At 39.8% G+C, this 15,712-nt stretch overlaps 1 protein-coding gene across 2 annotated transcripts in view; it reads left to right on the forward strand.

Moving 5' to 3' along the window:
- Positions 1-15,712, forward strand: part of slc8a3 (solute carrier family 8 member 3) — a 103,504-nt gene that overhangs the window by 74,008 nt on the left and 13,784 nt on the right. The gene's annotated exons all lie outside the window — the stretch shown is intronic.

Below are 15,712 nucleotides of genomic sequence, written 5' to 3' on the forward strand. Positions count from 1 at the left end.
CTCTGATTAGGGACATTTGTGCCATGGCTGGTGGAGCAGACTGGGAGGTGAACATCTGAAAATGAGCCCTGGACTCAGTGAAACACATGAACTCCGGCTGGAAGCACACTGGAAGATGATCTTTACGGTGTTCATGCCTCGTGGATTTAGTGCCTGCATGTATCCCAGCTTGTTGTTAATAAAGGAAATGCACGTTAGTCGGACGCTCTGCCGGAAATACGGCACGTGAGCAGCCGGTGCATCTGCCAACAGCACAGCCGCCTAAACTCACGTTGCTTTTAAAACCCAAATACGAAAATCATTTGATTTTTCAATCAGCCAGGAACAGCAGTGGTCTGGGCAAAGCAAAGAGGTTTTCTGCACAACGGCAGGACGCAGTTAAATTGGTTAGCTTGAGCAGAAAGCGCTCAGCGTTGTCAACACAGCAGCTCACAATGGCTGCTGCTTCAGAACCGTTGATTTTTTTTTTAATTTATCAACTATTGATTTTTATCAATGCTTTTGAAGGATTTTTTTGTGTCCTTACAATCTTCAGTCAATATTAAATTTAAACCAAACGCTTTTTTATTTTAGATGAGACGGGACGAACAAAATTTACGTGTGTGATGAATGTCACATGAAATCATATTGATGAAAACAATTTATAACTTCATATTATTTTTCTTCAAACTCAGCAGATCACACACAAGAAGTTTACAATGCCCCATTTTGTCTGTTCAAACAAATGTATGTTTCCATGCTCCAAACAAAACCAAGACTTTCCAAAGATGCAGACTGAAAGGCCCATCAGCAAGGAAGAAGCTGAAGATTAAAACTTTATAAATTCAGGTCTAAATACAGATAATATTGTGCATGACACAAATGTGGTACATGCATTCCTTATTTTAAAAAAGCAAAAATAGTTACCACCACATAGATTTAAAATGCATGAAAAAATATTGGCACGAATAGGGTCAAATGATTTAAATTTCCACAGACGCTGAAGTTCATAACTTAACACGCAAAATCGACATCATTTGACGCGCTCTGTTTTACTGGGTGTCATTCCATTGCATTCAAACGCTTTTCTTTCCTGTTTTACTGGAGAACAGCGAACTGTCACAGCATCGTTGATTGTATCAACATGCAATTAAATGTTAATGCGGAGATGCGGCCGTGTTGCAGGAAGAACTGCATCAACAGTCCCTTTAATTATCTCTGATTGTGATTATAACCTTGCTGAATCTTCTCCGTTTGCCCTCATCTTCATGCAGAGCCTCCGCTCAACTTCATAGAAATCAGTGTAACTTCAGTTTATGCTTAATATATGGCTCTCCCCCCTGTGCTGGGACTAGTGTGATTTTCTGAACTGCTAAAACTGCCACTGGAGGCTTTCCATGTAGAGAAAATTTACAAAGGGTTTTTTTTATTTTAGATGAAAAATGTAGACATTTTTTGGAAAATTTTGCCTTAATTATTTATCTGAATATGATGTTTCATTAAATAGCCTTTTTTTAGTCTGTATAACCAGTTACTAAATTAGTAATTACTTCAATAATAATGATTGAAATAATGGTTACTTATAATTATTATTTCATCACAGATAATCCGACTGATCATTTCAGCCATATTTTTAACATTTCCCAAGCTTCATCCAGGATCTGTCTTCTGTGTCCATTAGACTTTGTGATGCTGTTTGTTCACTATAAGCTAAGAGTCATATTGACGTTTTGCTTTGGGCAATAATCTTGAACTTTGTCCATTCGTCTTGGACTTTTCTTAACATGACAAACATAGGAAGGCTGTAGCAGGGCCCTATTAAATTAATGGTGACCATGTGAAGCCAATGTCAACTGAAGGTCACTGTTGTCGTCCAGGATGCACAGTGTGTGTCGACTCGTCAGACTGTTTCGTTCCGCCGGCGTGTTCTGAGCTCAGTCGTTACGATCTGGAGCTCTCCTCCAGATCGCGGCTTGCGGTTGCAGGACCTGTCACTTAGCGAACGACGCGGACGCTTTCATCGAAACGCGGCTCGTCATTTCAGTGCAACTCTCGGGCCTGTTTGTGGAGGCAGATGCTCAGCGAGGTAGTTGTCTGGTAACAGTTGCCATGGATGCTGCGCTCTGTCGGGGGCGGCAGGGGAGCTTAGGTGTAATGGGTTTGAATTGGCTTGTTGAATTCAATCCTGGAAGAGGTAAAGAGGGAAAGGTGGAGGCAGAGATGGAAATAGCCTGTAAAAAAAAAAAGAAAAGAAAAGCGGTGTTGAAGGTGGAGACAGTGAGGTTATTTTGAAAGCCCACACCATCTGTGACAAGCAGCACTAATTGTCGCTGAGAGGTGTGCGGAGGCTGATCTCATCACTGAGCAATGGATGATCAGCGCTACTACCTGCCATGCCCGCGGCGCCCACGGTGTCAGGCGTGTCCTAGCGCCGGTTGGAGGTCAGCGGGGGGCACCAGATAATGTGGGCTCTCATTAACATTGTTGTCAGTGCTGACCTTATAAACCCGTCTACTCCTTCCTTAAACTATAAAAGCCCATCAGTGTAATGGCTGATGTCTTCCTGGTTTGACCCCTGGTTAGCATGCTGCCGAGTGTGACTGGGGTTGGATTTGCCGCAGTTCGGCCCCAAGAAACAGTGAGATTTTTAACTGTGGACAACGAGTCATAGAATATCTCAGTCTTTCATATTGTTCACACTGATATTGTTCTACTATAAATAAAACCTCCAGGCCTTGTTAATGTCTGCAGACCCTCTCCTGTCTGGGAGGTCTGACACAAAAACAACACTGAATATGACCAAAGAAACATCATTATCACAGAAAAACACGGTGGTGGAAGAATTGTGATTGTGGCTTCCTTTGCTGCAGGGGGAGCTGTGCTTTTTGTGAAATTGACTGAAACACAAGCAGTCTTCAATACCGTTTAGTTTCGATCCACAGCCCTAAGATGTTTGGTGAAAAAGCTAAAAATGAAGAGAGATATGTTTTTTATCTGCCACATAGATTCAGTAAGTAACTTTTCTAAAAATGTATTTTTTACCATGTCTTGACAGTATGGTATGAGACAATCTGTGAAAAGTCAAGCTCCTCTGCCTTCTCCCAGAGCTAAACAACCAATCAGAGCCAGGAGCAGCGTCTTAGCGCTGTTAATCTCGCTTGTGTATATGCTTCTCATCATTCTCCCCTTTGCTCTGTTACACTACAGCTTCAGTTATGGCAGGGTCTGCCAGGAATGTGCTAACATCACCACCACTAATGGTGGATAAACAGTTTTCCTGGAACAGTGAGTTGTTCCTCCTCCTTAGCACATTGAGCAGCATGTTCACCTGGGTGACTGACAGTAATGAGACCTTAGTCCTGGTTGTAATTGGTTGTTGTACATACTGCAGCTTTCAGAATGAAAGGATAATTTAAGCTTTGGAAAAGAGCATCTCATGCTGCGTTCCATCCATCTCAGAAGTCGAACGTTTCCTTGGACTGTTGTCACGTCAAGGAAACAACATACCAACAAACATAGTGAGAGGAGTTGGGGTTTCACGAGTGCAACGCCGAAGTAGCCATTGTTCACAGTTCCTCTTGCGAACATCGTTTAACCTGCACTCTCCATAAGTAAATTCACTCAGTTCAGACTTGAAGACATTACATGTAACATTGATTCCAGACGTACTCTTGCATGTTTGTCTTGTAAAATAGACTTGTCTCCACCACAGCTCGCTACTGTTGATGCAAAGAGCAGCCATGTTGGAATGTTAAGTTGGTCTTACAAATCGTAACCGGGGCTTAGCTGGAGCCTGTTCCATTTTCAGAGTGAGAAGTCTAACTTTGCAGGTCGTTCAAGTGGATTTTTCAGACTTCCTGGCTGGAATTCGCAACTTCCCACTACAACCAGACTGCAGCAGATGTTTCACAAAAAAATTACTGCGGTGTCCTGAAGAAAACTCTGGCAAAAAAACATTACATGATAATCTTACATATTGAAAGAATTTTTTTTTTTTTTTTGCAAAGCACAATGGGAGAATACTAGCTAATCAAGCTGTGGCATGCTGAAACATTCTGATAAGATTTAAGTCAAAAGGTGCCACTATGAAATAATCGTATATGGGTATGTACTTTTTTACAACAGGATTATTTCACTTTCTTCCCCTCAGACATGTTTGGTTGTTTTTCATTTGATAAATGTGACATTATGTGCCTGTGATGCCCAAAATGTCTCGCTGGAGATAGGCACCAGCACCCCTCCCCGCCTTACTCGGGGTATAAGAAAATAAATGGATGGGACATTATATGTGCAAAAAATGATTTTCTTGGTCTAATTTTTTTAAAACACAGAGAAAACCTGTTTTTTTAACAGCTGTATGTGGACTCCTGAGAGCCGCTGGGTATGAAATATTAGTGTAAAGCACATAGTTTGAATAGTAGCTTGACACAATAAGGCAGCTGACTGAGGCGGCAAATATAAACTACATTTTCTAACTCTTGCTTGATAATGAATAATAAGATAATCAATTTTGTGTGAAGCAGTTCTGAATCGTTTATATTAACACCGTGGCACAGTTGCAGTATTTCCGAGGATAAGGATGTCTCAATTAGGAACCAAATTTTTTAAATAATCATGATAAAATATTCATATTCAGTCTGTCACGTACCCAGAGGGGGGGGGGAAACATGAAAGCGTTTAGAGGAAATAAAGTTACTTCCACAGACCTTAGTGGGAAATAAATGACCATTGGGCTGATATTAATGTGGTGCATGACGAAGGTCCCCTCTTCTCTGTTTATCTATAAAAAGTCAATGAGACAACCCGGCGGCGCCTCTCGGTTTGTCTGTGTGCAGAGTGAAGGCCAAGCGGGGCCGTTCATCAGAACTCAGGGTTATAACGGCGAGTGGAGTAGCCGCAGTACATCACACTAACAGAGACGCTCTGTCTCTGTTAGCCTGTCCTCCTGGTGGTCAACACTCAACAAAACCCAAGAAAAAATTCACTACAACTGAGATTTATACACTAGGACTAAATGAAAATATGCGAAAATGTTGCTAAATGTTACGATTGACATATCTTGTGTGAGGTTGTCAGTGTTAACGCATGCAAATAATGGAAAAAGTTCAACTTGTCGTGATGTCACACAGTGTAATTTACCTATTTTGACCTAAAAGCTTCTTTTTTGCGGAGGGTTTGTTAGTTTAAAGCGCCGTGTTGCACAGGCTTGTACTGCGGTCAAAGTTGATCGAGGAGTTTGTGGGCTTTCTTTATGAGAGTATGTTTCACTGATGGTCATTTGGATAAAACCAGGGTAGTTTGGATTTATTGTAACGGTAAATTATCCTCCCACCAAAGCATAACAAGTTCTTAGTTAACATCTCAAAATGAAATTTTGAACAAAATTACTTTTGTATTTTTATTTTAAAGTTTTCTGAGTATGAAAACCTGAAAAACTGAGATGCTTTGCATAATAAAACTTTTTTAAAGCATTTTTTAAGAAGTAAGTTTTTACATTTGCAGCTTACAAAGTTGAGCATTAATCGTAATTAATCACAGCGCTAGAGTGTGATTAATCAGATTAAATTTTGAATCTACTCACAGCACTCATCTTGGAATAAACAAATACTTACCAACAGGTGCCTTTCTGCTTTAAAGTGAGTGTGTTCGTTCATTATTTCCAACTCAACAACATGGTTTTAAATGCATCTGGCTGGATCCTCTATTTAGGTAGCGGAACAGCTCAGCTGTAGCTCCTAATGACTTTTCCAGAGCATCTTAATGCCCCCCTAAAACATTTTCCGCTGCATTAATCTACAAGCATCACCAAATATATTACAAGCATTTAAAGCCTGGATAAATGGGACTTATATGATTAGCCAAGATTTACTGCAGTCCAAGCAGCGATTTTGGGTTCAGAGGCAGATCTTCTGATGTGCTTCGGACTGTGGTGGGATACAGCGAAGTACAAGTACTTTAGTACATTTTTCATGTATCTGAACTGTACTTGAGCAGATTTAATCGCAGGTACTTTAGACTTTCACCTTCGGTACTTCAAGTATTTTCAAAAGCATTTGCTTTTACATAAGTAAAAATGTTAATGTGGTACATTTTTGTCTGCTTTTTTGTACTGCTACTTAAAATTACAGATGTGTTTGCTTCACACCAGATGTGACGACATTCGCGCCTCCCAAAATATGACTGTCTTTACTTCAGGTTTAATCCAGTTGCCAGACGGGTTCTACTTAAGTGACTGTACAGATGTGGCTGCTATGTAAACCGAATCATTAAAATATGTCTCATTCCAGTTTATTCAAGATTTAACATTGCTCTGGATTTTACAGGAGTACCTTGTTTTGGATAATTTTTATGTTTCTTCAGGATGTGATTTTACTCGGGTCATCTTTGCCTGTGATTAAAATCAGTCTGATAATCTACATCATTAACTGGAATTTTAAAAAAAGGCAATAATCTGTAAGAAAGGGAAAATAGGTTTCCACAGAACTGTATTTATCTCCATCAGATTGCAAAAAGAGTCGTTATGAAAATTTGCGTCCTCATTGTCTCCAGCTGATTAAACCAAAATGCATAAATAACCGAACCATAGTGCAGTCTGTGTGTTTTTTCCCCCTGTCTCACACCAAACACTGATGAATGGGGTGGTGTCAGAAAAGATGACAAACATGCAGCTTGAGGTTTTACTTTCTCTAGATATTATGAGGACACCTCTTCAGAAAAAATCAGCCTCAGATGCACTTTTGCTGGATGAACTTGTGAACCCGAGCGCTTATTTGTGCGCATGCGAATGAGAGCCTGTCCGCGTGGATTTGTGTGGAAGGACTGGTCTGATGACATTATCAGGGCTGATTATCTGCCCTGTAATTGCCTGCCGATACAGCCGCAGAGTAAACAAGACCGTTAACAAGCATGAGGCGCCGGTTTCCACTCGGAACCGCCACGCGTCTGGGCCGAAGGAAAAGGGGCAGGAAATTAAAGCGTCGAGTAGGGAGGCAGAGAAAATAGGATGGTGCTGGGATTTCTTTTTCCAGTGTTTCTGTGTTCATGACAAAACGTTATGTTGTTTTGGGCTCAGAAACTCTCTAAACCTTTCATTTAAATTTCTGCCTAAAGTTTTGATCGTTTTCATCATGACAAATGTGTCAACAGCAATGCACACCACATTGCCAGCTATGCTGCTAACATTTTTGCCGATGCCATTAGTTGAATTTAGACGTACAAGATTGATAGTTATCAGAAGGATCAAGTTTAGGGTCTGTATTGACATCCAAGTAAGCTGCAGAGTTGCTAAATCTGATTAATCGAACTGCTGGTTGCTTAAATGAGTTTCTGTATACGGCTTCATTGGAGTTTGATCTTGATAGTTTTATATGAGACAAATAATCTGTGAAAAGATTATCTGCAAAAGTTGCTCCTCCCTGAGCTACTATTGCTGTCTGAAGAAATGCACTGCTCCCAAGTAAAACCAACCAATCAGAGTCAGGAGGTGGGTCATTTCCATTAAATCAGTGTAAAAAGGTCTTGAAACAATATTATCGTTTATCGCAATAATTTTTGAGACAATTAATCGCTTAGCAAAATGTGACAGGATTAGTACATGCTACTAAATAAGTTAATGGCGGAAAACAGCATACTGTGACAGGAAAAACATTTATCTATCGTCGTCTGTGGCTGCGCTAACTAGAGCCTAACAGGAGGATGAGGGGGGGTGAGCAGCGCCACACTGAGGGGTGATTGGCAGCGCTAAGACTTGTCTGCTGGCTTTGGATTGGTTGTTTCTAGATTGTCCTCAGGGAATGCTTATGGGCTCATTTTTATCACAGATTATTTCTCATAACATAGTGACAGCTTCAACAAATGTTTTAAAAAAAATTTTTTTAATAAAAAGTTACGTACCACAGCTTAATAAAATAAATCATTTGAAAATGTAGTTTTTATTGGATTATCTCTGTCTGCTATTAAAGTCTTTAGACATCTTAAAATTTTGCTGCTTAATGTGAAAGATCTGGACATTTGAATTTTTGCTTATGAGACTGATCAACAAAAGTAAAAAAGGCACATGAAGAGTCTGAAGCTCAAAATGTTAAAGAGGCAAGGGGGAAGAAAATGCAATAATCCAGACAAACAAAAGGAAAGATTCCCAAAGAGAGAGAGAGAGAGTGGAAGGAAACTCTTGTAAACATGAGAAACTATCCCCAGTGAAATGCAGCATATGGGTCGATTAGAAGCATCTCTGGTGTATTTTGAGGCAGGCTGTTAGGGGTTTGCAGGCTCTCCCGAACAAGCCATTATTTAAAGATCAAGACAGATCCGGAAGCCAAAACCTGAAGAACTAGTTTCCGTAGCATATTTCTCTCTTTGCATATTACTGTTGAAAACAGCCTTTTTTCATAAACAACACAACATTTGTTTTTCTTGCTCTTTGAAATGGAATCAGACTAAGCCTCGGAGTCAGGTCCAGTTGATCTGTATAGCCTATTTCTGCAAAAAGACAAATCAGAATCATAAGAGCATCCCCCATTGACCAATTATGAAACATGAAACAATTATGTTTTGTCAAACCCCATCATCAAAATCATCAAGCACATACACATAAATATGTTGATTAATGTTTCCCTTACTGCTAATCAAAGGCAACTCTAAACAGGTGCAGCTTTAGCCTTAAGTTAACCGTTTCAGGTTTGTGGAGGTTAATTCCAGATTTATGGCGCATAGAAGCTGAATGCTGCCTCCCCATGTTTGGTTCTGGTTCTTGGGATGCAAAGTAGACCAGGACCTTCCAGGAAGGTCTGCAACGTTGATTCAGCAACAACAGATCTTTCAGGTATTTGGTGCCGGTTTCTACCTGTATCAGCTGAAGATACGCCGACTCGAGATCGTTCCAATTTAGGTCCAAAAAGTAGTGACTTCAGTTTTGTTTCTGTTCAGGGGGAGAAAGTTATGGCTCCTCTACCCATTGAGTTGTTCTACGTATCCGGAGATAGGCACCAGTAACAGTACTGGTAACACTAGCAACCCTAAAACAGTCAACTCTTAGCTTGACTTAATTCCAGACATTGAATTAAAGATTGTTTAATTATAAAGTGTATGTAAATATTTAGTTTCAACCACATAGAATATCAAGTGTTTACTACAAAACGCATGTCAGGTGATATTAGATAGTAATGATGATATTATTGAAAGGGGCAGGACTGTGTAAAATTGGCTTTACATCATGTTGTAATGTTATTCCCTCATCAAAAACATACCTGGAGGGTTGACTTTCCTGAAGGTGGAGTTTCAGAAAGAGCTGGAGTGTCTCAGAGAGACACTTCAAGGCATTAAATTACCAAGTCCAATTTCTTTTACGTCACATTTGATATATATTTATAGCATTTTTACAACAATTGAAGGTAACAGTTACCTGACTGTGCTATAAAATGATTCAATGTGGCAGGAAAATGCATAATACTGCCCCCTTTAAAGTATTCCAAATTCAATTCCATGAAGGAGGAGTGCAAACTCTTGCTACTGCTCTTTACCTCAGAGTAAAACCACAGGAGCCAACTCCTTGTTTCACAGAAGAAAAAAAAAAGCATTGAAAGACACTGCCAATTTTCCTGGCAACGACTGCATTTGTTTACTGTAATCACTGTAATATCTCAAGATGAATGACTTCAAGATTTATTGATGTCAAAATGCCACACGCCGCCGCTTTAATTAGCTTGGCGAGATTAAAAACACAACTTTTTCAGCCATGAAAGGCTTCCTTCAAAACGCTCGGGCAAAATCACCCGGCATTCAGGTGAAATTATCAGTTTTGCCCCGACTGGCTGCGTCGCCTCAAAAGATGAAGCACGGCGCGCTCTCAGCGTTTTGGCTCCCCGTGAATCCGTGCTGTCAGAAACATAGATACGGCATAACAAGATGATGGACGCGTTACACAGGCTGCATATTGAAAGATAATAAAGGCAGCTGAAGCATCCGTCTTAGTCATCTCGGTTCGGCGGTGTGTGTGTGTGTGGGGGGGGGGGGGCGTGTGTGTGTTTGGTATCAGTTGGCCCTGGTGGTCGCTGCAGCTGAGATCCTGAAATGTTATTATTTTAGCACATCAACTTCAGAGGCAGGAAAGTCTGGGATGCGTTTTTTTTTATTTTTTTGGTTTTCCGTCTCAATTTGCATGTCTGTCTATTTTTGCAATACGCTGATGTAGGCCGACATTATGTCTCTAAGTACTTTCATAAATGCAGGAGCTGCACTAACGAAGACTGATGACGCGTCCCCAGCATGACTGGATCTGAAAAAACTAAGATACCTTATCTCTTCCCATCCTTTTATCCCTCCACACACCTCTGACTTTCGACCTGCACCTTGCTTTTGTTTCCTTCACACATTCCTCTGTGATGGTGTTACCAGTCAGATAGAAGATGAAAACTTAGTTGTTCCCAGTTACTCCAGTGCCACCATGAGGCTGGATATTGTGGTTTCCCCTTTAATATCCAGACAACTACAGTACAGCACTTTAAATCAGAGGCACACATTACCGACTACTATAGGTTCAAACAACCAGTGCTACTTCTTTATTTTAGTCTGATCTATGAACCAATTTTTTTTTTCTCAATTTATTCAATGGTTATGTTCCTTCAAAAAAAGTGGTTTTATTCATGTTTTCTTTTCATATTTTCTCAAAAAAGACTTTGTATATAAAAAAAAAAGTTAAACAAAGGTCTTAAAAGTATAAATTATGTGTACACAGAGTGCTCAGTGGAATCAAGCTTTTGAGATTTCTGAGTCTACAAGTAAACTGACTTCACCGCTGACTCTTGTATTGAAAGCGACTCCCAGGCCCATGTCTGCCTCCGTCCTGGTTAGAACTGCCTTGATAAGACAAATGACGATTGGGTCCCAGTGAGCTGAGCACAGGTCAGTGCTGTGTTGACTCCAGGACTCAGAGCCCAGATGTGAGATGATGACACTTAAAACAAACACGCCATCCTCCAACCTGCTGATTATATCCTTCCGGTGATCGTTTTTCCCTTCCTGCTGTAAAATTACTGGCAGACCAACAGCACTGGATTGACTGTGAGTGCAGCTGGTGGACGCTCTAAATCACCTCTGTTCACGAGCAGCACGAGCTACGTTTCCACTGACCATAAGTTTGCTCAAATTGAAATTGCGTAAATACGTTTGCTTAATCGAGAGACGGCAATTTCGAGAACTGACGTTTGTTTTCTAGGATGAGGATGATGAGGCATGTTTTATTGGCTTATTGCGTGAACAAACATTTATATGTGACTTTGAGTTTCTTATTGATTAGAAACAGCAAAAATTGTGAATTTCTTTTTTTTTTTCTTTTTGACATTAATGAGATAAACATTTGTAAGTGAAACGTGTTTATTGCCTACATGATTTGAGGCTATGTGTATATTGGAGCCATATATGTGTACTTTTGGTTTTTGGTCCATGTACTGGACCATGTACTGGACCTTTTGGTCCAGTACATGGACCAAAAGGTGACAGGTGATTGACAGGGGTTGAACCCGGAAGGGCATACAAGAGTATGAACGCTGTGGCCGAGTCATTGTTGCCATGTATCAACGTTGCAGCTCAGGGGGTCATAACTAAGCAGCAACGGATATTAAACTGGCTATTATAGTGTAGTCAGTCATATGTCTGTATACGTCTACGCATCTGCTGTGCAAACTTCATTGAATCCTGGTGTTTGCATGTTCTCCCTGTGTATGGGTTGGCACTTTGCCCCCTTTCATACCTTCCTCGGCCGTTTCATACCCTGTGTCTTTAGATACAAAAAAAAGCTCTCTTCTGAAGAATGTCCGTCTTAGTCATCTCGGTCCGGCGGTGTGTGTGTCCATGGCTCAATTCATACCGGCCAAGATGCGTTTTTTTTATTTTTATAACTGCTTTGCAGAGCTGGCCTGAGATCATAGGATGCCGCAGGTAGAATTTCGGCTTACAGTGAAGCCCACTAGGCGCCTCGGCATTCCTCATGCTTGATGCACATTCCTTATGCATTCTGCACTAGCACCACTTGTTTTGCAGTTACTTGGAAAGCCAACAGAAAAGTGGAATAACAATGTGATGAAATCGTATCACTCATATATCAGTGTTTAATGAATGAAAAACAGTCTTGCAGCATTGCAAATATCCCAAATGTGTTGAGTATTTAATTTTCTCAGTGATTGCTGAATGTTTTTATGAAGTAGTGTGCATAAAAAATGAAAAACAGTGATCAAACAAGGCAGTCCTTCATGTGGTTCTCTCTTTGGTATGGACATTTTGATTTCAAGCGACTTTTGATGACATTGTCATTTTGAGTATTTTGAGGATTTCTGTCAAGAAGTGCAACAACAAATGACGGTTTTACATGGAAATGTTTTTGTTGCTTTTCATGTTAAAGAAACTCAGTTATATGTTTAAAAAAAAACAACTTATGAACATTTAAAATGACAATCCAAACACAGGGTCAGTGACATCATCAAAAAATAAACAATGAAATTTGATTTTTCAGCTCCGGCCAGAAATTCTTTTGCCATTAAATCGGGAATGAAATCCATTTTAGGTTTGTTATGATTGTTAAAATTATTCTACTTGTTAAATGCCAGAATAAAAAGAAAGATGTTGTCGTTAATTGTTTTCATAGTCAAAGTTTGACATAAATTAAAACTGGTATGCGTTGATACAGTTAGAGGAAACAGAGACATTGGGCTCTGCAGGCTTTTGAGAGCTTAATTTACAACATTTGAGGTCAGCCGTCGCATACTTTGAGGCAAGCGTACTGCTTCTTTATCTGACATCATAAAAAATCTAAGAAATTAGTCAGAATATCATTAAGAGAACATCGGACTTCTAAGAATAACATTTTTAGATGGCATTTCACACAGTAAAATGAGTCCTTGCAAGATTTCGCCTCATAATATCAACGACGTTAATAGGCGTTATTACGTAAGAAAACCTTTACATAGCCATTGAGTTTGTATTGTACTGCATCTCTTAACAGAAATATGGTCTTAATGGCTTGAAGTTAAAAAAATAAAAAGAAGATCAGAACATTGGAAAAGATGGAAGCACAATCAGCACAGTAGTAAATCCAAAAGGAAAGGACATAAGTTAAATATTTAAAAGCATACCAACTAAAATCCAAACCAAATTAAATTAGGGTTATTTTTTTACTCATGTTGTAGTATTTTTAATTTTTAAGTGAATCTATGTGTTAAACTCGTTTCAGACGACCGTTGAAAATGGTAACAGAAAAAAGACTACTATTTTTTGTAGCTTATTCCAAAGTAAGCTTACATACACACTGTATGAAATGTATGTAAATGTCACAATTTAACATTTCAGGCATTTGTTACATCAAAATAAATTCAGTAGTTTTAACTGTTCATCTAGTTTAAAGTCAAATGGTAAGAAAAAAAAAATCAAATTTATTATATAATGTGGGCAAATTTGAACCATTTTTCGTTCTTTTGTTTCCCGATGGGTTAAAAAGAAATAAACATAAAGTGACAAGCATTGAAATACAAGGATAGGGACAAAATGATTGCATGCAGGAATGAGCTATAGATTATTCCAAACTCATTTATTATTATTTTTTTCCAACAAGTCAGTTTTTTACGATCACTAGAAGAATAAAAGCCCATAAGCGCAAGATGCCTGCCGAACTTCTACGTGGTCTTTATGCTGTCAGTAGGTTAAAATCCACTTAAAATGTAATCAGACTGAATTGTGTTATTACTTTACAACAGACATCTTGAAGCACATATTGTGTTTGAAAGGATATACTTCTTGATAAGCTTGGTGTTTTACACAAAGCTGAATTTCTGTTTTGTCTCAATAGGGTTTAATGACAGACTTCACACAGTGTATGATATAAAATAAACATCCATCCCTTCCTCCTTCTGATGCCAACTTAAGTTTGACTTTAGTTTTGGAGGTTTCGCTGACTAAACTCAGCTGGTTTTTCTGCCACGTTTATCTTTAGATCCCCCAGCTCTGTTAGCGCTAATGATAATGAGGCCAGTCGCCCACAGCAATTATTGTGCTTAGCTGGTGATGATGACAAACTGCGGGTCTGTGCGATAACAAACTGGTCGATTACTGTGTGAGAGAGGCTTGAGCAAGGAGTCAGTCAGCTAAACCGCATTGGTTTTTAAAATGCCTTATCGAAGATGCGTGCCACACTTTTCAGATTTTTATTCATCAAAAAGTAAACCAAGCATCTTGTGCCTTCCGCTTAACAAAAGATTTTTGTTGGTTTGTCAAATAAAACCCCCAATAAAATGCACTGAAGTTGGTGGCTATAATGTGAAAACTTCCTGGGGGGTGTGAATACTTTTGCCAGGCACCGTAAACCATTTGATCTTTCTGGATCAAATTTTCCAACGCGCCCTCTTGTTTTTTGTCATGATTTATCCTCTGCCGACGAGGATGCGAGATCATTTGTGGCGTCACCGAAGAGTCCCAACAGACGAACAAACAAACAAGAGACGTTCTTAATGTTTAACAGAGATGTCAACATCAGCACACTTTGTTTTTCACATACATTGGGTCAGAAAAGGGATGTTTACAGAAAATCAGTTCCCCTGTTGACTAATTACAGAACAAGAAAAAGTGCCTCTGCTTATCACAGCCTAACACTCCAGAGAAATTGAATGTGCATGGCCCACTGGCAAAATATCCCTGAATGCACTCTGTCATTCAGGGATTAGTTTTATCAAAGGCGAATTTACATGTTGAGTTTAGGCTTTAGAACAATGGGAGACCCTGATGTGCGACCTTCCCTGTCAAAAAGAGCAGGGCTGCACGGTGTAGCTCATTTTTTATACACATTATTTATGTACTCACATTTCCTCTTGAATTGTGTTTTGCTTAATTTCACAAAAATCATTCCACAAACCGATTTGCACACACTTTTAAGAGTGCTGCAAACACATGGCTGCATTAAATCACCTTTCCCTCTCAAGTTACACCTCCCCTCTCTCTATTCTTCAATAAATTTTGAATTTTCATTGGAAGCGTCTTGTTTCTAGCTTTAAACACCACGTTTAAATTTTAGGAAATCCATAAATTTTCTAAGGTGTAACTTAAAATAACAATGTGAAGAACCGATGTCTGTATCCATCTTGTTTTTGTTTGCGGAGAAGGGGTAGAGGACAGGTTTGGCCATGTGGCATTGGTTCTGCCATATCACAGTGATAGTGATGCAGCACAGGGTGTTGAACTGAAGCAGAGGAACTGTGAGGATTTGGGTTTTCTCTGAGTCGTTTTTCTGCGTGTTTATTTTGAGTTTCTGTGTTTTCTGAGTCTCCGTGTTGTCCTGTCTCCCCTCGACTGTTCCCAGGTGTTTCTCGTCCCCTGAAAACCTTGAGTGTATTTAACTCCACCTGTGTTCCTTGTTCCTCCTCGGGTTCTTGTCAAAGCGTCTATTCTGTTTTGCTGTCGCACTGAGTCCACTGGTTTCCCCTGTTGCTGCCGGCGTTGAGCCCTGGCTTCCACTCAGCCGTGCTGCCTGGCGGTTTGGACTGTTTCTGGATTGTGTCTCGGACTGTTTTGGATCACAATCACCATTAAACCATCATTTTTTCATTTCAACCTGGGTCTACTGCATCTGCCTCATCACTTTCCACCACAATTCATGACAGGAACAATGTAGGCGGCGCGCTCGCTTTTGCACTGTACAGGAAGTGCAGGAAAATACATATAATATTGGTAAATATTAGTTATCGGCCACAACAGC

Source organism: Poeciliopsis prolifica, unplaced genomic scaffold (genome assembly GCF_027474105.1).
Source record: "Poeciliopsis prolifica strain line A6 unplaced genomic scaffold, Auburn_PproV2 SCAFFOLD013, whole genome shotgun sequence".
NCBI classification, from domain to species: domain Eukaryota; kingdom Metazoa; phylum Chordata; class Actinopteri; order Cyprinodontiformes; family Poeciliidae; genus Poeciliopsis; species Poeciliopsis prolifica.